We start from the raw sequence: 26,213 nt of genomic DNA on the forward strand, positions 1-26,213 counted from the left end.
CTCAAAGCTGTCTCTCTGCTGCAGCAAATCACCAGTGCATTATGAGTACAGTCAGTTAGTGGCACATTTCTTATAAAATCAGCAACTGTTATAAATAAGGATCTTTGCAGACGTAATCTCTTTAAAGACAAAAGTTCTTGGAATGTACCGGGTTCGGTTTGCAGAATAGAAAGCATTTGGATGATTGAAAGCAAAGGGGCTAGAGTGACAAATGGTAAAACTAAAATGTATTTACATTTTTTGAAGAAAGGAACATGAGGGAAATTATAAAAAGTTCTAAAGTTAATTCCAGAATGAGATACTGGTGGTCGTGTATACTGCTAGTTGGATGCATCCATCCACCTGAAAAATACTGTAATAATTACACAACCATGTTCGTGTTATAATGTTTTTGCCTATGTTATAGTAACGTATTCTTTGTAAATGACTGCAAACGATAATCTGTAGGATCTGCTACACAGAAAATAATGATATTTTCTATCCCATTCAATCCTTATTTTGTTTCTAATCACTTAAATTCCCAACTCTCAAAATCTTTCACGAAGATACTTTTTTTCTATAAATAAGGCATGGAAATTTGACTTTGAGATACCTTAGTGTGATGTTGCACAAATTCCCACCACAATAGTTTTGAACCTAACTGCTCATTACTGATTAAATAGGAGGGCATTTTTCTCTGAATGAAATTAAATATATTTTGTGTATATAAAAATGTGTTATAATAATTTAATTGTGAATAGAAACCCTGAATAATAATAATAATAAAAATAAAAAAAAATGATCCACTTTTATTTCTCAGCAACAGAAATAGATTCAGAATTCCAGGTCTACCTTAAGAAAGACACCTTAAAAGATTATCTCGGTTATTTCACCGCCACTGAGCCGGCACTAATAGTCCAAGGCAGATATTGAAGAGCAGCACAGGGCCATGGAGATCTATTAGAAATTCCCATATACGCGCCTCATACATATTGATTTCTGACACCAAGCAGCAGTGAAAGCCCCACAGGAATAATATATTTAGCAGGGTTTGCAGTGAGGAGGTCACAGAGTGCATAAAGATTAGCTTCAGAGGACCATGACAATACTGAGTGTGAGCCAAATTCCAGACGCATAGACGTGTATATTTTGCTTTTTTTTCCCACACTGTGCATTTTATTCTTGTCAAAAAAATACATTAACTGCAAAATATCCTCAGCAGCAAGACACACTGAGCCTGATGCAAGAGACATACAAATGTAGTCTGCGACTCATTTTGATGGTATTCTCCACCAACATACTTGCATTTAGAAATAAAATACTTCATATTTAATTTTGTGTGAATGTGCATTTCCTTTTCTTTCTTGCAATCAATTGAAAAAGCAACCACGTTCACATCACCTATTATTATTATTATTATTATTATTATTATTATTTATTATTATTATTATTATTATGAAGAAGAAGAACCAAAAGAGAAAGACCTGTTTTATATACTGAACTGATTTGCTACTAGCCTTTATCAGTTGTGTTTTTTGCTGTTTTGTTATTTATATTTCCTTGCCTCCTCAGTACGGTATGCTTCTTCACTGCAGAGCCCGCTGCTTGACATGCTTAGACTACCCATGCTGATGAGCTTGTTCAGGTGAAAGGGTAATTGGCTGAAAGGAATTCAACTGCCATGAACAATGCTCAGACCAACTGGTGATGTCTTGACTTCTAACAGAGAATATTTAACACTTACCTACCCTTCTCTCACTTCCCCAAGACTCCTGCTGTTTGGGATAACACATTGTCATGACAACATCTGTAAACCTCACAACTCTCGATTATACTGGACTATATGGCACGCAAATGTTCCAGTACTTGCATCAGCTTGTACTTGCACTGAACTGCTTCATACCTTGCTGAATTCTACTACTGCTCTTAATTATAACTATTTTCTTCACTTTACTTTTGTAGGTATCCATAGTTGCATTTTTTTAAAATTCTTATTATCCATGTAACGTACTTTTTGCCTGCTCTTAATTGACTTTACACATATAAGCAAATATTTTTACTTATATGCTTAACTGCTCTTAGTCAAACTCGCTCTTAAATGTAATTATTTACTGTATTCTTTATTTTGCTCTTATTTAAATTAATCTTATTTTCTACTGATTTTACTGTATTTTATAACTGCTCTTATCTGCAATGTGACATTCTATAATGTGATATTTTGTACTGTGATATTTTGTAACCATTGTAAGTCACCCTGGATAAGGGAGTCTGCTAATAAATAAATAAATAAATTAAATAATATTAATAATAATAATAATAATAATAATAATAATAATAATAATAATAATAATAATAATAATAATTTATTTATTTATTTACTTACTTACTAGTTTATTATTCAGTTTTGTACAAATTCTATACACACTGCATTTTTCTGGTCTTATTTGCTATCTACCCTTAGACAGACACTTGGCTGTTTTGGAATTAAACATCTGTTCATTGATCTTGTCTGAATGCCTGCAGAAACTTTACTGTTATTAAAAGCTAGTAAGCTGGTCTTGTACATTGGGGTACAACAAAGATTTGTTGCCTTGTACTTTTCTCAAAGGTGACAGTTTCTCTAAGGTGACTAAATCCGATACTAGAGCACATACATAGACACATTACAATTGCATTCCTTGGAAGAGCTTCAGATACTTTTATAGAATCTGTTATATAAAATCGTATATGGGGCAAAAATATTATCATTACAATAATAAATATCTCACATTTGGCCTTGGACAGGTAATTTCCAAAAGCAACGTTTTGCTTAAAAGTTATCATCCCATTAAGCTTTTATTGTTAACACACCCCTTGCTTGAAAGGGTTTGCCTTTTTTCTGTATTTTATATCTTCTTAAAAATATATATATAATATATATATATATTTTTCCCAAAATCAATATATATCTCGTCTACTATTTTCATCTTAGATTAATTTAATTTGGATGAAACACTTTCCCTCTCAGTACAGTGAATTATCATTCTGCATGTGGAGAGTGTATTTAGTACAGTGGGAAGGTAATTTACCACAGGCTTTGCCCTGCTGGTCCCTGTGGCATTCTTGCAGTGTTGTGCTGAGCAGAGTAGGTGGAGCAGCTTGTCAAAATTAGATAATAAAGCATTCGCACAGCAGATGAATGCATACAGAAAAGCATCCATCCTGAAAATACGTGATAAAAAAAGATGCTGGGTACTGAGAGTGCATATAGGATTTGTGTGAATGCATGCACAAGCTCTGCTTTCTAAAATCACCTCCCTCACAAATTTACAACCAGTCTGGGAAAAATATATTTTATAGTGAACTTTTCTTTGGGCAACTGTGCTTGGTAGTTTTGTTGACCTAAAAATTGGAATTTTTTGCTGTTTGCTGTTGTTAGTTATGTTATTTTTTAATATAATTATTATAATTACTTTTCCGCAGTATATTGTGTTATATCCTGTCTGCTGTATAAGAACAAGAAATGAACTGAAATGGACTGAATGTACATTCTAAGGTAACTATCATTAGTGCTTTATTTTGACTTGGCATAAAGTGTGTGTGTGTGTGTGTGTGTGTGTGTGTGTGTGTGTGTGTGTGTGTGTGTGTGTGTGTGTGTGTGTGTGTATATGTGTGTATATAGATATATATTATATATATATATATATATATATATATATATTGATAAACATACATATGGAATATGACACAAAAATGCAATGGTATTTTAATGGTGGGTAAACATACCATTTATTGACTGTTCATTAACATGCAACTGTCATTGTAAATGGCACTTGGAACAAAGTGTTTCCTATACATCTGTTGGTTTCCATCAATTCAAACAGTCAAGTAGTTAAAGGAAAGATATTGTGTACAAACAGGAAAGTATATATATATATATATATATATATCTTTAGGAAAGAAAGCTAAAATCTGGCAAGGTAAAATATTAGGGATCACCCAAGATCACTATGCTAGCTTCTTCTGCATCATCTTATTGTGGATTTCTTCTGAAGGCTAGGTTGAAAACAACAAAAAAAGGTTTATCATTTGTATATAGGTACTGTATCAGAACAGGCAGGTACAGGTAGAAAATTAGTGCATGGAGGACTGCACTGCTATATCTAAAATATGTTCTTCTACTGTGATGAGCCTTATAAGTGCTGCATAGGATTACATTTTCTGTTTGCTAGAGTATTACACACTTCAAGGAAGAAACTACAGTATTGGGCCACAATGACACCAAGAAACATTTTTTTTTTAAGTGCAATTTTAAAAAATACACTTGCCTTCTTAACCATGAATATGGCTAATTATTCCCCTTGCAGTTGTACTCTTCAAGAAGGAGGGTGGCACTGCCTGGGCACATTGCCTTACTGGCAGCCAGTGCCAGCCAGCATTACAAAGTGTCACTTGATCCTCAGTGAGGATGGAGCCACGGGCGAAATGCACCATAATTTGGCAGCAGCATCTAACAAATCATTTTGATTATTCAAACATTGTATTTGTCTCCTTATTAATTCTTAAGGCATGTCCCTGAGCACACCATTGCTTTCTTTTCTTGATTGAAGGAAAATTGATATGTGAAATGTACTGTATATTCAAACGCAAACCTTTTCGATTATGAATTATCAATTTCATGTTTCTAGGCATTTTATTCTTATTTGAGGTTATCAAAGAGACTAACATTATTGAAACATGTTGCCTTACTAAAAAAAAAAAAAAATAATAATAATAATATTGTGTGGTTATTTATGTTGGCTGCAGATATACAAATATTATTTAATGTCAGCCACATCATTTCTAGATTGCTTTGAAAATATTTGACATGCCTTTTTATTGCTGAATTACACATATTATCTAAACTCCTCAAGTCCATGCATCGGTTCATGGGGTTTTCAAAGTGCTTGGTGCTGCAACCCACTATATAGGAGGCCAAATTCTTCCCAGCATTAAAAACAATCACCCTGCATGATTTATGCTAAACACCCAAAATCCATTTAAAACTGACACTGGAGCTTACATACATTATATTGTTATTTTTCATTTTTTTTGGAAGGGGGATAAGGAGACCTCATCCTTGCCCGTGATATTATTATTTTTTTCTTTAAATACTGGAATAGTGATTCATCATTTAATTACGATTTGACAAATGCTCGCTCTTTCACCATTTTTAACATCCTCCTCCTTTTCAATTCTCTGCACTGCCAAACTGTCACGCACTCCCCCTGGGATTAATTCGAGCTGTCTGTCTTTGTGAGCCTGCCGGCACACTCAGGGCGGCGGGTGCATGACACTGTCAATGAACAGAGTGCCTGCCACTTCCACAGAGCAGCACGCTCCCACTTCCTCATTGTTATTGTTTACAGCTTAACCCTTTCCTGGCTCAGCTGTGAACATTGGTAAAATAAAGGCAATACATTGAACATATAAATATAACATAAGATTTTGATCTGTAAAATAATCTAATATATGTTTAAATGTTTAGTTTTAGATTGTGTTTAATGTCCTAAACATTTCAACTTTGAAATTAAACCTGCTTAAATAACAGATTCCTGCCTACGTGGAGTAAATTGACTTATCTGGGTATATTGTCCACACACCTCTTCAAGTGATGAAGGAACTCTGTATTTACATAACAAAGGGGAAATAGATGAGGTGCACAAGGGATATCATTTAAGCAAAAAACATGTATATGCATGTGCAGAGGTTGAACCAGTGAAAATACTGCAGCAAGGAAAACTTACCATTTCAGTCAGTTTAATAAAGATTAGTGCAGGGTCCTAGAACATATCATTTTCAACTAAGGTTAGCCTACTTACATAATAAATAAATAGCTAAATAAATAAATAAATAAATAAATAGGGCTTTTAAGGGAATATGTTGCAGTTGTTACTTGTTTTAAAATACTACTATAACTATGACTAAGAAGAAGAAGAAGAAGAAGAAGAAGAAGAAGAAGAAGAAGAAGAAGAAGAAGAAGAATATGAAAAATGCACACAGCATGTGAACTACAAGGCTATAAAATACAGTACAATTCCAGGTTGATATTAAGGCAAACACTTGAGTCTCATATTATCCTTTTTTTTTTTTTTTTTTTCATTGTTAAATAAGAGGAACTTGAACAGACATTAATTCCATTAAAACAATGTATGTCTTTTTCAACTGCAGGTTCCACCTGTTGATCCAAAACCAAATATAACCTAAAAGCACAATTTCGTCATACACAAAGATATATATTTCGTTTTTCATAGCCTTAATATTCTCTGCAGCAGTCACTGTCTGTAGATAATTGACCTTGTCTTTCGTTAGGTGACCTAGCTGTCGCCATGGTCAATTATCTAGCAAGTAGGACTGGTGCATTGGACAATAATTTCTAGTGACAGCTGTAGATAATGTGTTATCACAATGTGCTCCACAAAGAATCCCTATGCAGACCTGTCTCTGTTAGTCCTTTTAATTTGAAGACAATCTGGAGCGCTCCCTCTGTTAGAACCAGCTCTCTACTAAAATATATATAATTATTTAGTCCTTTTGGTGGTCACCATAGAGGGATTCTGCTGCGTTTTTGAGGAGACAGATGAACATGCATTATATGGTATGTGACAGGATAGCATCACGACCCTGGCTGGCTACCAACAGGAAATAGAGCCAGAGATAGAAAGCTGGAGTATTAAAGCAGTGTTGCACACTTTATTAAACAAAATAACACAAAACACAGAATTTTACTTCCTTTTATACACATGGTCACTCACCAATCAGCATCAATTACCTAACTGGGGAAAGGCCACACCTGTGATTGCTGGCAGGGACAGATTTAACCCCATCCCTGCCAACCTTACTTTCCCAGACGCACTATTTACAGCAGCATGATAGTATAGTGGCCTGTCATAAAAAGCCTTTTTAATAATAAGGTAATATAGCACAAAATGCAATTGTGTAAAAAAGGGTTCACACTAGTACTGTGCTTAAACAAATTAAGCTGTAGTGCAATTAATTTAGGAGAATATACTGGCAATAAATACAAGCACATTTGCCTTTATGAGTTTGTAGACTGTAATTTCATGTATATATTGTTCACATAAAGCTGAATTTGAGCCAGACAAGCTTATCTGCTTTTAGGACTGGGCTGCATTGTACAATAGGATTATTATTTTTTTACTCCGCTAGTGCTGCTCTCCATTACTACTCAACAAGGTGGGAGGGAGAATTGCAGTAGAATACAGTCTCTTCTTTTTGTGCTTCAGCACTCATAAGGTTGTAGAGAGGGAAGCATACGAGGAAAGCTTTTCCCGCAGATGTCCTTCAGTGCACCACTTGCCTATTAAAAGCAACACACTTTGCTGCTGCTGCACTGGTTAGAATAAGCCATTCTCAATAATTAGAAATCCAGGGCTGAGCCCAATTAATTAGTCATATCTGAGGCTGGCATTTTTTTTTCTTCTGCAGAATCTATGACAAGGGCAGTGTAATTACAAATGTACAAATAAATACAAAGCTTTTCCCTAAGATGAAATTCACTTACATGTTTTTAGCACACCAAAATTATTATTATTATTATTATTATTATTATTATTATTATTATTATTATTATTATTATTATTATTATTATTATTGTTGTTGTTGTTGTTATTATTATTATTATTAACCCTTTGCAGTCCATTTATTCAACGCTTGTCAGGCGTGTCAGGTCCAATTTATTTTCACATGGTTAAAGAAATGGGCTTGGTACCAGCAGGTACCCGGTTCAAATCTCAGCTCAGCCATTGTGATCCTGAGCAAGTCATTTAACCTTCTTGTGCTCCGTCTTTGGAGTAAGACATTGTTGTAAGTGACTCTGCAGCTGATGCATAGTTCACACAACCTAATCTTGTACCTTGTAAAGCGCTTTGTGATGGTAGTCCACTATGAGAGGAACTACATAAAGATTATTATTATTATTATTATTATTATTATTATTATTATTATTATTATTATTATTAATCAAGCTATTTGGAGTTTTTTCAGAAATTCAACTTCACTGAAGATATCCATGGATTTCAGCAAAAAGTGGTGATGACACCACCTAGTGTTGGCTTACTGTCGACAAGAAACATCAGCTTTTCTTCAACACTCAGGGGTTCACGTGGCGGAGCAAGGCCACATGATGTAATGTTTGAGAGCGTGGAGTTAGTAACATATAAACATGAAAAGAGAGGGGATCCACCTCTTTGGAGACCCAACATATATAAGGGTGGTTCCATCACTGAGGAGACCCGAAAAACAGGAGAGGGGTCACTGTCTATGGTGAGACTCAACAAACAAAGAGTGGTCATCGTCTCTGAGATGACTCGACATATGAAGAGGCTCACGAACCAGAAAGAAAAACATGGATTAGTATGTATTAAACACAAGAGAGAGGTTCCACCTGTTCAAAGGCCCAACATGTAGCAGCAGGGTTCCGTTGTTGACGAGACCCAACAAACAGGAGGTGGGTCACCGTCTCTGAAGTGGCCCAACATATGAAGAGGCTCGTGAACCAAAAAAGGAAAACATGGAGTTAGTAGATATTAGAACATATAAAGAGGGGGGTTCCACTTCTTGAAAAGCCCAACATATATAGAAGGGGGTTCCGTCGCTGAGGTGATCTGACAAACAGGAGATGGGTCACCATCTCTGAGGAGACTTGACAAACAAAGAGGGGTCCCGCGGCTTGGGGGCCCAATCATAAATGGAGGCATCAGAACCTGAAAGAGAAGAAGTAAGGGATCATGCAATGCTAAAGGTGGGGTTTGGCTGGGGGTCCCTTCTAACTCATGGAGAACCCTCCTCTAAGAGGTAAATTAAGCACAGCTTAAAGGGTTGGGGAAAGTGAAATCACTAACCCCCCAAAGGATGGACTCCGGCTCCCTGCTAAAGACTGCTACATGTGTAAACAAAACCACCAATGCATATAGAAAAACAAAGAAAAAGAGAACAAATTTAATACAAGAAGAAAAGAAAACATTTATCACGACAAAGGGGTTAGTAAGTTGCTCCCTACTAACTATGTCTAGACCATCCACACAGTGGAAAGGAAAAACACCCTTTCTTTTTAGGAGGAAACCCTTGGGGGCCCTGGCGAAAAGGTCTGCCCCACTCCAGACCTACTAGTAATGGACTAGTGAGCAGAGGATATTTTGATTGGGGAAGAATGAATGTAAGCTTGACTGCTAATGAGGTCCAGCACTGCATATTTTTGATTAGATGTTGGTTTATTTTTGCTTTTGGTGCTGATGTGGCTGCCCTTATTCTGAATAAAAGAGGAGTGTGAATTATTGGAGTTGGCAAGGCTACAGGAACCAGAATTTGGAAATCTGTAAACGAGAAAGAGCATCTGTTATTTTAGATGCCCGGTAGATGGTGAGCTTGTATTTCAAAAATTATTAGATACTGAAATCTATATTAACTCTGCCATTGCCGGTCCCAAGCCCATGATGAGAAAGGAGAAGGGTTGGACGAGAGGCTAGCGACCCCTCCCCGTAGAAAACCTACTGCTACAGAAACGCCAAAAGATACATCAACAAAAATTTTGGTACTGGCAGAGGATGGATCTCCAGCTGGAAGTTTTATGACGCCAGTCTCTGGAAGCTGCCAGGCCGATGACCATCATTTTCACCAGGACCACCATCACCATCAGAACATGGAACATGCACACCATGTACAAAAGAGGAAAGACTGCACAAGTGGCTGCCGAGATGAGGAATTAAAAACCTTGCCATCCTTGGAATCAACGAGTCAAGATGGACTGGTTCCGGTCAGAGGAGGCTTGCCACAGGGGAGTTGTTGCTGTTCTTGGGGCATGAGGAAGAAGACGCGTCACACACCCAGGGAGTCTCCTTGATGTTATCCAAGACAGCCTGGGGAGCGCTCATTGGGTGGGAGGCACATGGCCCATGGATCGTCACAGCCTCCTTCCATACCAAAAAGAGGAGGGTCAACATGGACGTCATCCAGAGTTACGCACCAACGAATGACAGTGAAGAGGAGGACAAGGAGGACTTTTACAACAGACTGCTTACCATTGTACAAGACCGCCCAGGATGAAACGTCATCATCGTCATGGGCAACTTCAATGCCAAGATCGGCAGCGACAACAGAGGCTATGAGGAGGTCATGGGGTAGCAGGAGCTGGGTGAGATGAATGACAGCGGGGAGCGATTCACCGACCTATGCGCCACAGGCAACCTGGTCATCGGAGGAAGCTTCTTCCATCACAGAAGGATACACAAGGTGACTTGGGTATCACCAGACCTGTCGAGGGAGAACCAGATTGACCAAGTGTGCATCGGGAAGAAGTTCAGAAGATCTCTTCAGGATGTACGTGTCAAACAAGGAGCAGATGTTGCTTCGGACCATCATCTCCTTGTTGCCTGGTTGCAGCTCAAGTTGAAGAGGAATTGGATAGGAGGGACCAACCAACGCCAGCGTTACAACTCCAGTCTCCTGAAAGGCCCAACCAAGCTAGAAGAGTTCACCATCTCACTCTCCAACAAGTTTCAGGTCCTACAAGAGCTGCTACAGGAAGAGACCATCGACAAGAAATGGCAAGGAGTACCAGGACCTTTCAAGAAGTCCTGGGCCTCAAGAAACACAACCAAAAGGAATGGATGTCTGTAAAACTTTGAAGATGACAGAGAAGAGGAAAATGAAAAAGGCGGCAGTCAATAACAGTCACACGTGAGCTGGAAAAGCCAAGGCACAGGAAGAGTATTCTGAAGTGAACAGGAGCATCAAGAGAAGCATCAAGAAAGACAAGAGCAACTACATGGAGTCACTGGCAACAGAAGCAGAGGAAGCTGCTCACCAGGGAAACATGCAGGACCTGTATGTCACCATCAAGAAGCTGTCAGGAAAGTTCAGCAAACCAGAAAGACCCGTGAAGGACAAGGAAGGGAGGGCAATACCAGATGAATAGGGGCGGAGGAATAGATGGGAACATCATCTTGGTACAGTCACTGGAGTGGAACTCGCCACTCTACATCAACTTTATTGACTATGTAAAGGCATTCAACAGCGTAGACAGACAGACCCTCTGGAAGCTGCTGAGACACTACGGTGTGCCAGAGAAGATCATGAACATCATCTGAAACTCCTACGAGAGTATGACCTGCAGGGTGGTCCATGGCCAGCAACTCACCGATGCCTTCCAAGTAAGGACAGGAGTAAGGCAAGGATGTTTGCTGTCACCTTTCCTGTTCCTGCTCGCGATAGACTGGGTTATGAAGTCATCAACAACTGAAAAGCGGAATGGCATCCAGTGGACTCTCTGGAAACAGTTGGACGACCTTGATTTCGCCGATGATCTGGCCCTTCTCTCCCACACCCAGCAACATATACAAGAAAAGACCAGCACCGTTGCGGAAACCTCAGCTTGCTTGGGCCTTAAGATCCTCAAGATCAACACAGCAAATGCCACCCATCAGGCTGGAAGGTGCGGCGCTAGAAGAGGCAGAGAGCTTCACCTTGGCAGCATCATTATCAAACAGGGTGGGACAGATGCTGATGTTAGAACCCGAATTGGCAAGGCAAGGGTGGCTTTCCAACAACTGAAGAACGTCTGGAGATCCACAGACCTGACAGTCAACATCAAGATCAGGATCTTTAACACCATCGTGAAGCCTGTCTTACTTTATGGAGCCGAGACATGGAGAACCACCGTCACCACCATGAAGGGAATCCAGACTTTCATCAACACCTGCCTCAGAAGGATTCTGTGAATTTGCGGCCAGATAGAATTAGTAATGAACAACTGTGGCAGCGGAGGAGACAGCAGCCTGCAGAAGAAGAGATCCTCCAAAGACGCTGGAGATGGATCGGCTACACGCTCTGCAAGCCTGCATCCAGCACCACAAGGCAAGCCCTCACCTGGAACCCACAGGGGAAAAGGAAGAGAGGTCGCCCAAGGAATACATGGCGCCGTGACCTGGAGGCAGACATGAAGAGGACAGGCCACAACTGGGGAAAGCTGGAGCGATTGGCTCAGGACCGGGATGGCTGGAGAGCGTTTGTTGGTAGCCTATGTCCCAGGTGGGGCAACAGGCATAAGTAGGTATGAAATCCATATTAGCTGCCGTAAGAACTGCATAATAAGAGGGGAACTGGAATGGCCTTTATTAATAATATGCACTGTAAATATGTTATCGAAGTAAAATAATATTGATTTCTTAGATCAAAGATGAACCCATAGCTGAGCTGCCGCGACTATTGGGTAAATTTCAAGAAGCACTGTGGATTTTTGATGCAGTGATAGGTTTCTGGAAAATCATTGATTGTTCAAGAGATCTCCAAAACCCAAAAATGAGGCATCCGTAAACAAAGCCAGGCCCTGTGGTTCTGAAATATAATCATCAGAGAACATAAACAGGTCATTCCTATGCTGAATAAGAGCGGATCACATTCTAATGTCTTTCCTAGCTTCTGATGAAATATTGATGTAGGAGTCCAAGTTTTTTGCTGTTGATGCAAGAGCAAGTAATCGAGATAATCATTATTAAATTATTGCAGATTCATCTTTCTCCTGCATCCTGAGCCTGGAGTCGCTTGATTGGCAGAGATTAGCTCCTTGGGCGGCAGGTAGAGATAAAGTATCCTGGTCGGGAGGCACCTGTGCAGATCTTACGCAGACGTCGGATGGAGAGAAGAATGGTGGGCTGATCAGACCCTGGTTTGAAGTTGCAGGAGAATGCTCTACTACAGACAAGAAATCCTGAAAATCGTCTGAATCCGAGGAAGAGAGTTGATGTGAGTACTCCATATTAGATGCTTCTTTTGCTGGTGAGTAATCAGATATGCGACTTGGGTTTACACCAGAGCGAAAAAACACAAGACAACTAGATAGGGGTGACTAATGGTTTAAATACAGCAGATTAAATTATTGAAAGGAGATGATAGGATAGAGCGGGTCTAGTTCCGCCCCCAAACCCCCCACCCCACCCCGACCCCCGAACCACACTTGAACAGGTTAACATTAGATGTATTAAAGTGTTGCAGATGCGGCAGTAGTCTCAAACCAGTTGCAAACGAGTTGGAAGTCTAGGGTGAAATTTACTAATGCTGTTAGCGACTTTTTAGGGAATGCTTTGTGGCAGCAGTTTTTCTTTGTGGCTATCCTTAGAAGAATATGTAATTATGGCCATTCCTGCATAAATTCACAAAAATGGGGCATAGACAGTGCAACATTATAACTAAATGTACTACAGCTGCTGACAGTTGCGACATTTACAATTTTTTAAACAGTCGCAATTGTTGCTGGCATTTTCCAATCTGCTTTTTCTCATGTACTGCCAGTTGTGCTCAATGCTTTTTTGAGCCAAACACCTAAGTACCTAATTTTTACTAAAGTCAGGGTGTATTTACAATCCTTGAAAACATTTCTATGACATTTCTGGTTTCCCCAATGTACTAGGAGCAATAGACTGCACACATGTGTCACTAACCCCTCCAGCTCATTCTAAGCATCTGTATAGGACCATGATCTATTTTTTGTTAATTGTGTAGTCCAGGGTTTCCCAATCCTGGTCCTGGGGGACCCCTGTGTCTGTTGGTTTTCATTCCAACTGAGTTCTCAGTTACTTAATCAAACCCTTAATTGAACTATTCATGAGCTTAATTAGACCATTTTAATTATTTTCAGCTTTTAAACAGTTGGAGATTTTAAGTTAACTATACAATTTTGTAAGTAACTTGAAATCGGCAAATTTTTAGGAGCTGAGAACAATTAAAAAGGTCTAATTGAGCACATTATTAGTTTAATTAAGGTTTTGATTAAGTAATTGAGAACTCAGCTGGAATGAAAACAAGCAGTCACATCGGGTCCCTCAGGACCAGGAGTGGGAAACCCTGGTCTTGGCTGCTAAGTAGGCCAAGTTAAATTATATATATATATATAAAGCTAAAATAATTTAATTTCAATTTAAAATAATCTTTTATTCGCATTCTACACAAATATGTACAGTGCAGCAGCATGATTGATTTTGTGTTACGTTAGGCTAAAGTAAAAAGAAAGTGTACTGGGTATTTATTTGATTTTACTACTGTACTGTGTACTGTATAGGTCTACTGTACAGATTTATATATTTTTCATAATATAGCATGTAGCCTACCCTAAACACATTAGTGTTATTTCAGCGGAATGATTTACATTTAAAATGTATTGAGCACTATAAATGTATGTGTGTGCAATTTTAATGTATTGTTTAAAACCTAACACCTCCTTATATCAGACAAACATGTCCAGTTTAGCGAGGGGCTACTGTATGAAAAGCTTTTTGGGGATGAAGGTTAGGGCCCCACTATAGAATCTGATGGGATTAAACTGCTTTTCATGTTTTAACAGTATTAATATAGGTAAAATGACGATGGAACAGAATGCATTGTACACATGACGTTTACATTGAAAAAAAACAATGTTATTTTGATTCTTGCACACTTGCATGTATAGACGTTATCCTTCGGGCATCCTCTGCTGCAGAAAACCACAATTCAACTCCTGCTATTTATTTGAACAATGTCGTGCAACACTCGCGATGTAATGCTAAAGAACTAGCTAAGAAGAAGCAACAAATATTTAAATTAGCATATTATAACTTGAAAATTTCAAATAACAGACATATAGTACTGACAAAGGTAATACCTACTTGCAATATCAGAGATAAAATAGGTATTTGAGGGAATTTGTATCCCTAAAATAATGCAGCGATTGCATTTCTCATTACTGGTGCATTATAGAATTGTAATATAGTAGCATTTCGTCGAGTCATGGAAAGAAGTTTAACTATATATGATAGTTTCTTATTGCATGTCTATGTAATCTTTAGCACATGTAAAGAGGTTTAGTCTGTATATGTTAGTAAGTAGTGACTGTAACCAGGTTGTTGAAGAGAGCACTGCATCTCTGTAAATACTATGAATTTGAAGTTCTCTTTAAATGCAAAAAGTCTATTTTGTATTTAAATACTTTAGTTATTTATTTATTTTACTTTGAAGTCTTGCATAATGTTCAGTGGAAATCTTTGCCAATCATTAAGAACCCCTTGGTGTATTTTTTACCGTAGTAAAATACCATAATAAATCACTCACGCCTTTCAAAGGAACATATTGTTTGAGCTGAATTCTTCATTGACAAGCAGACAGTTTTTATATATTCTCAGTTTCAGCATTGTCTAGATCTCCAGGTTAACAACAAAATGATGTTGAAGCACATATGCCATGGGCCAGAATGTTACAAGTTCTAATTCTACCTGACATAGCTTACAGTGGTGGTGTTCTTTGAGAGGTGTCATCTGTTAAATGAATCAACGATGCTTAAATCTTTAAATGAAAAGCTATTTTCAATACAATTTGAAAAGGGGAAGTGGAAAATCCAGCACACTTCCCTAGCCTGTCATCAACAACTGTTATAACATCACCTGCATAATCTGAACATATTCAAGTGCCAGACTGTGGATATAAAACAGCTAACCAGGACAAAAAAAAACAACACTCTACAATATTTAAATAATGCTTTTGAGAAAAAACAAAAAAAACTATATATATATATATATATATATATATATATATATATATATATATATATATATATATATATATATATATATATATTCATTTATCTACACATCCTACCAACAACTTCCAAGTGAAAAAAATATTCGAGAAATGTGTAGAAAATTAATTAAAAATAAAAACTGAAATAGCTTGGTTGGATAAGTGTCCACCCCCACCCCCCCCCCCCCCCCCCCCCCCCCCCCCCCCCCCCCCCCCCCAATAGCTATTCTAAATTAGCTTAGGTATAATGAATTGCCTTCAAAATCACACACCAAGTTAAGTGGCCTCCATCTGTGTTAAATTGTAGTTTCGTATGATTTCAGGAAACATTTATATGATTTCAGGATAAAGTCAGCCGTTCCTGTAGGTTCCCTCTGCTGGGTAGTGCATTTCAAAGCAAAGACTCAACCATGAGCACCAAGGCACTATCAAAAGAACTCCAGGACACAGATCAAAAGCCTTGAATATCTCTTGGAGCACAGTCAAGGCAATTGCCTAGATCAGGCAGTCCCTCCAAACTGGATCACCAAGCAAGAAGAAGACTGATCAGAGAGGCTACCAAGAGGCCAATGGCAACTTTGCAAGAGCTACAGGCTTTTATGGCCAAAACTTGTCAAAGTGTGCATGTGAGAATCATCGGCAAGCTTGGGCACTTGTCAGGATAGAAGGGAAAATGAATGGAGCAAAATACAGAGAAGTCCTTGAGGAAAACCTGCTGTCCTCTGCAAGAAAGCTGAAACTGGGACAGAAGTTCAGCTTTCAGCATGACAACGACCCAAAGCACACTACACTGGAGTGGCTAAGGAACAAAAAGGTAAATGTCCTTGAGTGGCCCAGTCAGAGCCCTGACCTAAATCTAATCAAAATTTATGCCAAGACTTGAAGATTGCTGTCCATCAATGATCTCCAAGGAACTTGACTGAGCTTGAACAGTTTTGTAAAGAAGAATGGTCAAATATTGTCAAATCTAGGTGTGCAAAGTTGATAGATACCTATGCCAAAAGACTCACTGCTATAATTGCTGCCAAAGCCTCTTCCACCAAGTATTAACTCAGGAGGGTGGAGACTTATCCAATTCCGATCTTTCATTTTTGTAATTTTAATAAGGGGAAAGAAAATCCTCACTGAAATGCATGAAACTCTGAGAACTGACACAGCAAAATGTGAAAAATGTTCAAGGGGTTGTAGACTTTCTATAGGAACTATATATATATATATATATATATATATATATATACTCGTCCAGGTATACAAAGTGATTTGGTGAGTGCAAAATCAGGAATTCACATGTAGGCTCTTATGGAAATAAGCATACCACTCATGGAAATGTGTTACTTCTATAACTTTAAACACTCACAATGTAATAATAACATTAGAAAAAGATCTGCATTATTTACATCTGCCATTGTGTGACATATCAAGTTCTCTCTCATTTTAGGAACTTTTTTTGGTGTCAATTGTGGCAGTATCACTTCATTAAAATCATGCATTTTAATGGTGTATTCCTATATCTCACTGTGGCCAAGTGCCAGGCCCTGTGTGTATTATATGTTGTGTGTTAATGTTGGTATATAGTCAGTGGTACACGGGATATAAATGGGTCTGTGTAACACGAGTGTTTAAAATGTATATTTGTATTTAGGCAGGAGGATTGCACAGCACTTCATGTGCAAGTAAAACATAATAATATGTGAGCACGGGGAATTGCACTTTATTAATTCACGTGCAGTTGTACCGATTGAATGATTGATTAGCAATCAAGTCTCAGTACAGCTGCATAAAAGCTACATGTTTTCACCCACTTGGGGTTGTGTGTTTGGTGAGTGGAGAACGGGATTGGAGACGGAGGTAATTGTAAAAGTAATAAGAAAAATAGAAGCTCACTGTGTTTTGTTTAGTGTTAGTCCATTTTGTTTGTCTGTTTATTTTGGCTACCGGTGCCGTGTCCTGTGTTTTTGTTTGTTACAACCTTTTTATTTTCTGTTCTGTTAATTCATTAAATGCTGAGTGAGACCATTCGCTCAACTCCACCAAACTCCACCTCTCTTGTTGTTTATTTCCTGTTTCTGGTCTGATGTCACCCACTCCGGCCGTCTTTGTGACACTCACTTATTAAGATATTCTAACCTTGGAATCACTGCACCATTTCGATCATTAAAATATACCCACATTGTTTTTCAAGGTATGGACCCCAGTCGCACAATTATAAGAACTGATACAAGGTATTTTTAATTAACCGAGACTGCAGTTCACCCAATGTTTTTCAAATGTTTTAGAAGACAGATGTTGAGAAGTTAGAATTTTTAATGCTGCTTGTAAACACTTCAAAAAACAGTACTTAAAAAATAACTTTTTTAAAACTGTACCCAGTTGTAGATGTTATGGTGTCTGTCACTAACTCAGCTTTAAGTGTAAAAAAACCCAAAGTATTGCTGAACTTAAAACTATGAACTTTATCACTGCAGCACATAGAATAGGAAAGACTGCGTAGAGTTGAAGGATTTATAATATGCTTGGTAACACAAAGTAGGAAGTGTAGATGGTTAAAATGCACTTAATTAATTTTATTAGCTTTATAAAAAATATAATGTGTTCTTTATACAGTATGTATAATTGTGCTTTTGCGAACTGTGATATTTATAGTACTTAGCAGATGAAAGAAATAATAAAAGCCTTTGGAAAATATACCTGCAGTGTGTCCTTTTGGGATAAAGCAGTTCTCAAGCCACCAATGCTAACTGTTGTTCACACTCACACAAGGGAAGATGAATAATAATAATGATTGCTTACATGTAACATGTAAGGCTCTATTTACTGTTTTCAAAAAGTTATTTTTTAAGTACTGTTTTTTGAAGTGTTTACAAGCAGCATTAAAAATTCTAACTTCTCAACATCTATCCCCTAAAACATTTGAAAAACATTTGGTGAACTGCAGTCTAGGTTAATTAAATGCATGTTATTTAAACAGTTGTAGCAACACAATGAGGGCTAATACCACTATATTTTTCGGAAGTTCTGGAAGTCTTTTCTCTAACCACACAAAATCAAGTCCATGCAAAACACAATACACGCATTATTTTACTCTTTATTGTATATCAGCCTCTCCAGAGTATATACAGCACTTTTTTAAAATGAAGGGCTTATTAAATGTTAACACATGCTTTTGACAGTTTTGTTAATGTAATGGTGTCTACAGACCCTGTCTATCTGGTTTGATTGAATGGCCTCATAGAAACAATGTGGATCATAAAGCACTACTGTATTACTGAATCCATTACTAATTCTATACCTCTTTTGTATTAGAATACAATTTTAGATAATGAACATAATTTGTATCAGGGACAAGTTAACCTGAGCTTCTACCGCAAAACTGACAAAAGATAGCATTGGTAGATAGAGTTGGGGATAGTTAGTATTATCATGGGGCTCATATTTATATTAAATGACAAGGTAAAAAATAATTAAAAAGTATGGAAACTCCACTGCCCCTTCCAACGAAACTGAAAGCAGAGCACAGTGAATGTTCTTCTTATTTACCTGAAACCCAGAATTATTATAGTTAGCTTTCTTTTGAGCAACTAACAACAACAACAACAGCAACAACAACAACAACAACAATGACTCAAACTATTTGTCAGTTTCATGCACTGTATTTGCCAATTTATTTCATTGTATAAAAAATGAACATAGGGTTTGTTAGGCTAGATATTGCCAGACATTCATAATACACAATTTCAAGGGCCGTCACTTTAAATATAAGCATTCAGTGCTGGAAGTCTCACAGTGTCTATATGTATTGATGAAAAAGGGGTGTGTGGTGGTAATTGACATAGGGGAGGAGTGGGTGTGGAGGGAGCAGGGTGTTAAAGCTGATCAGCCATTTTATTGGTCCATTGAGAAATAACAAACCATTCAGAGGTTTAGAAATACATCAAAGGAGTGCTGATGCCTTTTTACACATCCAAGGGATGCCATCTAGTGGAAAAAACACAAAACTATTTTCACAGGTTGAAGTTATGTCTTAACAGCTCAGTTAATCTAGTTGACTTTCACTTTTCAGAATTTCTTCCACTTGTATACACTTCAGAAAGCTCCCCTGAACAACATATCAAAAGTCTACCAAAATCTAATTGGTGGAGATATTATTTTTTCTAACATAAAGATATCAGTAATATTAAAGGGGCTGTCAACATATGACGTAATGAGTTTTTATACAATGTTGGACAAATATCCACCACCCTGTAATGCTCAAATGATTTATTATTAAACCTGTTTTACGCTGAAAAGAAATTATTTTAGACAGACCACGAAAATAAATTGGACCTGAAGAGCCTGACACAGCCTTGAATGGCAGGCACAAACAACACATGGTCCCCAGTTTCATCCCTAGCACTGTATTGGTCTTCTTGATATTCCAAACTCTCCCTTTCTTTGCATTCTGTTTGGGTTCAAGCTGGAATCCATGTCTGCATGATAACAGCGGAGTACTAACAGGTCAGTGTCATTGCCAAAAACTAAAATGATATGTCTACTATGTCCATTTACTGTAACCAGAGACCAGCTGTATGCAGGTTCTTCTTAGATTCTTCTAGTACTTGCTGAGCTCACTTCATCAGCTAAACTTTAATCAGTCATTAACTGATCATACAGTTCATCTGCTTCTGCCAAGTCCTTGTCAACAACATGTGGTTTATCTAGTTTCTCTATTGTGTCTTCTGTCTGCTCAGCAGCTGCTCCTTGGGGGAAAAAAAACTTTTATGTGGAATCCCCTCTGGTCCTTTATCAGTGTTTACTGCCTGGAGTGGCAGTAGGTGGTTGAATGTATTGGCTACCAACATTGTGTTGAGATCTGCATGATTTTATCTCCAAAATGTTCCTGTAATTTTCTCTTCATGTAGGCAAAACTATATGGTTGTAGTTTGAGTTTTATAGATACTCCTACATCTTCTTAATGAGATCAACCAATTGTTGTCTGCTCCCCATCATTTTCTTCCAAGCACTCTGTTTGCAATTTTGTTTTTCAACTTTAGAATTCAGCACTACATGGCAATGTCTAGAAATTGGAATAATGGCAGAATGTACCATTTCTCTACTGGCTTTTACCATGGCAATGAAAGTAGTTATTATTTCATCAAAATGGGCAGTGGAAGGAGAACCCTTGGCTTCTGGAATGCGACTGCAATTAAAGTATACGTGGATGACATGACAATCATGACTACAACATGATTGCACAAATCGGTTATTGGACAGACAAATCAATAACATTGAATAGGCATGAATGCAATTCAAGCCCACTAAGTCAAGGAGTATCTCTATAATTAAAGGCAATGTAGTGGATAAGAGATTCTACATTAACTGTGAGGCAATACCAACAGTGTCTGAGAACCCTGTGAAAAGTCTTGGGAGATGGTATGAATGGGACCTAAAGGATACAGTTTGTGTGTGAGAAGAGAGACAACAAGCAGTCCAAGGATTGAAGAGCATAGACAGCAGCGCTTTACAGGACAAACTTAAACTCTGGTACTTTCAGTTTGGTCTACTGCCAAGACTTCTGTGGCCACTCACTGTGTATGAGGTTTCCTTGACAACAGTAGAGAAGCTGGAAGCTTTAATCAGTTAATACGTTAGGAAATAGTTAGGAGTCCCATGCTGCCTCAGCAGAGTGGGACTGTATGGTAAAGAGATACTGCAGCTGCCAGTCTCAGCTCCAACTGAGGAGTTTAAGTGCGCCAAGCTTCGATTGGAAATTACATTGGTAGAGCCACACAATAAATGTGGGTGGCAGCACCTGTGTTGAAAACTGGATGTGGGTGGCAAAGGAAGCTGTTGATGATGCAAAAGCTGCCCTTCGTATCAATGATATCATGGGGCAAGTACAGCATAGAAGAGGAGGCATTGGTCTCAGTTCAGCTCCTCCTACATGGCACAAAGCAGCCGCAGCTCAAGGGAAGAAGCTGGTAGTCAACGAGGTGCAAAAGCAGGAGAAGAGGATGAGGTGCGTATAGACAGTTTCCCAGGCCAAGCATGGAGTATGGACGAGATCGGAGAGTGTGGAACAACTCAAAATCGGCAGGCAAGATGTATGGACAATGGAACAGAGCAGGATCAGTTTCCTCATCAGGTCAACATATGATGTTCTCCCATTACCAGAGAATAGGTGAGGATCCGTGGTGTCCTTTATGTTCATCGCCAGCTACATTAAGACACATTTTGACAGGTGGGTCTTAGCCAAGGACGGTTTACTTGGCTTCATGACCAGTTGCTGTGATGTGGCTTTAGCATTGGAAGACAAGCGCAGCATGATCAATATGTTGCTGCCAATTCCAGCAATATATGACACACAAAGAAAAACATTCCTCAGTCTAGGGGAGCAACCACCAAGAAAAGGTATTAAAACCAAAACTCATCTAGGACAACTGGAAGCTGCTAGAGAGTCAAAAATGCTGGCAGATGTTGGACAATGGCTTATTTTCCCACCTGAGATTGCCACCACTAATCTTTGACCTGATATTGTCTTGTGGTCTGGATCAGCATACCTTGTTTACCTGGTTGAGTTAACAGTGCCATGGGAGGATACTGTGGATGAGCCATATGAAAGGAAGAAACTTGGGTTCACTCAACTGGCTGCTGAAGCAGAACAGCGAGGATGGAGAGTCCAGGTTTACCCAGTGGAGGTGGTTGATGAGGATTTGTGGCACATGCTGCAACCCAATTTCTCAGATACATAGGATTCAGTGGTCAAGAGTTGCGACACATAGTGAAGAACTTATCTGAAGCAGTAGAGAGGCGTATCTAATGACTTTGGTTGAGATTAAAAAATTCTGGTTGGGGACCTCAAGCATCGTAGAAAGAAAGCAACGTCAATGTAATGGAAGGTAACTAAGCTGGGCTTAGCTAAGTAGTGGACGAAGGGGGGTGATGTGTGGACGCCAGAATCACTGTTGAGCCCTCTTAAGGTGTTGTGGGCTAGTCGACAAAACACAGAGGATGGAAGCTGTCCACTTGAAGACCCCAGAGAAATATCCTACTCAGATCAGTCAAGACGTCGTCATGCTGATGCACTAGGGAGGCCACACAGTGGTTGATACCTGGAGCCAGCATTGCAGCCGTTGTGTGTGCTGATGTACCAGGGAGGTAAAATAGGCTGATCTCTGGAGTCAGCATTACACTTCAGCACCACCAGGCAGAAGGATAGCTACATCATCAGATGGAAGGAAATGCAGATGGATAACATTAGTTTACAGTAAAAGAAGCTATGTCTTAGTTGATGCTTATCTTGGTGAGAGCTGAGTCTTTAATTCTAAATTAATTCTCACATTACTCGTTACAAAGCTTTCATTATTATTAGAACATCTGTGTGACCAAATTGCCAATTCCATCCACAGGAGACAACTGTGACCAGCCACAGGAAGAGTGGTGGTACATCCCACAGCAGTCTATTCAGAGGCTGATCAGGTCTCTGCGTCAATGCTGCCAGGATTGTGTTAATGTTCAGGGAGGTCATACCCGATACTAACTTTGTAATGTTTTCGTTTTGACAATGTGTCGCGTTTCATAATGAAAACGTATCATGATTTTTTTATCTATATTTTTGTTCACATTTTGTGTGATTTTGTTTGATATTTATGTTTAAATATTTGATAAAATCCATTAGACCTGAGTATTGTGTTTTCATTGTGCATATATATATATATATATATATATATATATATATATATATATATATATATATATATATATATATATACACACACACATTTACAACGTACCTGAGATAGAACATACACACTGATATAAAGAAACAGTATCATGGAACTCAATAAAATTGTATTAAATCCTATTTAAATTCTCCTTTTAGTACGTACTCTGATAGTGCCTACTTCCTGTTATTACGCACGCATCACGATGGCACACAGTGATCTGTGTTGCGCATATTGCGTACTTGTAGGCCTACTTCTTGCTGATTGAACCTGACCTTGCTCTCTATTACTGTAATTTATGTTTTTCACGCTCAACAGTTTCCCGTATGTATCAAGGATGGTCCACCACCCAAAGGGCATCCAGTCAACGGCAGACAAGTGGTCAAAACGGCTCATTGATGAAAGAGGCCAAAGGCTGACACAAATTGTGCAGACCACAATCGGGCTATGGTTAGTCAACTGACAGTCCAGTACAACATTGGTGCAGAAAGACCCATAAAAGAATGCACAATGCATCGTAGCTTGACACGAATGGGGTATGGCAGCCGACAACCTAACAGAGTTCCACTTCTTTCAGCAAAACACAAGAAACTGCGGTTGCAGTGGGCTAAGGAAAGAAAACACTGCACACTGGAGTATTAGAAAAACATCGCCTGGTCTGATGAATCCTGGTTCCTGCTGTTTCACGCTGATGGGAGGACTAGGGTATGGAGAAAAACACATGAATACTTACATCCATCATGCCATCTGTCAACATTGCAGGCTGGTGGTGATGGTATGATGGTGTGGGGTGCGTTTTCATGGCACACATTGGGCCCCTTGATAAAAGTGGAGAAACGTTTGAATGCCACAGGATATCTGAACGTCAATGCTAATCATGTGCATCTCTTCTGGCAGCAGTGTATCCATCTGCTAATGGATTTTTTTAGCAGGATAATGCCCCATGCCACAAGGCTAGGATTGTCCAGGAATGGTTTCACAAACATGACATTGAATTCAGCTTACTGCAGTGGCCTGCCCAGTCACCAGATCTCAATTCAATTGAGCATCTGTGGGATGAGATGGAACGAGCTAATCGGAGTAGAGATCCACTACCAGCCAACTTGACACAACTGTGGGAAGCATTGGAGTCAATATGGGCCAGCATCCCTGTGGAATGCTTTCGACACCTTGTAGAGTCCATGCCCTGATGAATTGAGGCTGTTCTGAGGGCAAAAGGGGGTGCAACGCAATATTAGGAAGGTGTTCCTAATGTTTTGTACACTCAGTGTATATATCCCTTAATTAGAATTCACGGCACCCAAACTTAACATCCATCATATTTGTTCTTATTCATTCTAGCACCAATTTCAATTAAATAGATTGCTTCAATTATTTCCACTCTGTCTGACTATGAAATTATTTTAGTCTGCTTTTAGACTTGCCCCTGAACAGCGACTTATGGCCATATCCCTCTCTTTGTAACTCTCTGTGCTATATATATATATATATATATATATATATATATATATATATATATATTCTGTTAAATCTCTTTTAGTTGAACTGGGAATACTCAATTTTTGTCTTGCAGGGTATTATTACGTCTTCTGTGGTTCCACTTGCGTCAAAGGCTCGACTTGCAGTAGAGTTTGTCTGTATTCCTGGTACATCAAACCCAGTCTCGTTCAATATATAGAAAATCTTGCTGTAAATTTGACCGGTTCCTGCAGGCTAAATCAGTTAATCAATGTATTTGTTAAATGTTTGTTGACCTTTCTTCAGTGGCGATCAAGTTCTCTTTGTCCTTTTTGTATTATTTAAGCTTCTCACAATTTTAACCAAATTCTGAGGCGTTGCTGTTGAATATCCTTGGGAGCTCTCCCCTCTTCTGATTTTGTTGCTAGATGTTGATAACAGCGTGCCTTTTTTCTGACTGACTGTATAATCCACTGGAACAAAGACCAACTTCTCCCTTAATTAAAATTATTTTCTTACCAACATCTGACCTGGTGTATCCATACCAGGTGTATGCATACTTGCTATCTCTTACTTATTTAGAGGCCTATTCCAGGCCCAGTGATTTGGGAGGGCCTGTCTTCCCCCAATACTTATCAGAGGTTACTATGGTGACCAGGGGCCCATTTCTTTCCAAGCTACACTGTTACAAGCTCCTCAACTTTCTTTCTCATGCTAGATCATTACAGCAAAGTGTAACCCTTTTAAATACTCTTATGGTCCTACAACAACGTCTCAACTGTGTAAATGTTAGGGTTCGTCATTCTGTTTATTGGTCCTGCTTGATAGGGGTGATACGCTAGAAAGATTGAAAGTAAATAGTGCAATTTCTGTTCTTGGTAGAGCCTTGAGTTTTTTCACCACAGCACTGGCAACAAAAGTTAAACAGTATTATGGATTCTTCTTAAAATAACTACACATTGAAACACGTTTGCACATTGAGAAAATAAAACAATAAAATAATATTTTCAGAGTGTGTTTTTGATTTAATACATTGCACAAAAGCAATAAGACAACCCCAAGAGGTGTGATTAACATAAGATAATCACACCCCTTGTCGTGCTTAATCATGTCTTTAGGGGTATGATAATCTCGTATTAATCAGATTCCCGTCATGGCTTAATGCTTAATTAGGTGTGAAGCATGATGTTTTGACCTTACTAAATTAAATTAGTCATGCCTTTTCATTACTGATTGAAAAAAAAGAGAATAATATTCTTGATATGGAAATATTTTTTTTTATTTTAGTGAGCCTCCTTGCAACTCTTTTTTTATTTTAATATGCTATGTATATAAGCAATTGGCACCAGAAAATGTGTTCATTAATCAGAAAACATTCATGCAGCATAGGAGGGCTATTCAGGATCTGCAAGGCCATTTGGGTTAGCACTTATGCATGTATATGTTGAGTATTAAGGCCTATGTTTAGGTCCATTAATGAAACCTTTAATTCAG

The 26,213-nt window shown here is 38.5% G+C and overlaps 1 pseudogene; it reads left to right on the plus strand.

The window, feature by feature from the left end:
• The first annotated feature begins 8,148 nt into the window (after positions 1-8,148).
• LOC121323618 overlaps positions 8,149-26,213 on the plus strand; it is a 39,996-nt pseudogene continuing 21,931 nt past the window's right edge.

This window comes from Polyodon spathula, chromosome 1, assembly GCF_017654505.1.
Source record: "Polyodon spathula isolate WHYD16114869_AA chromosome 1, ASM1765450v1, whole genome shotgun sequence".
In the NCBI taxonomy this organism is placed as follows: Eukaryota; Metazoa; Chordata; class Actinopteri; order Acipenseriformes; family Polyodontidae; genus Polyodon; species Polyodon spathula.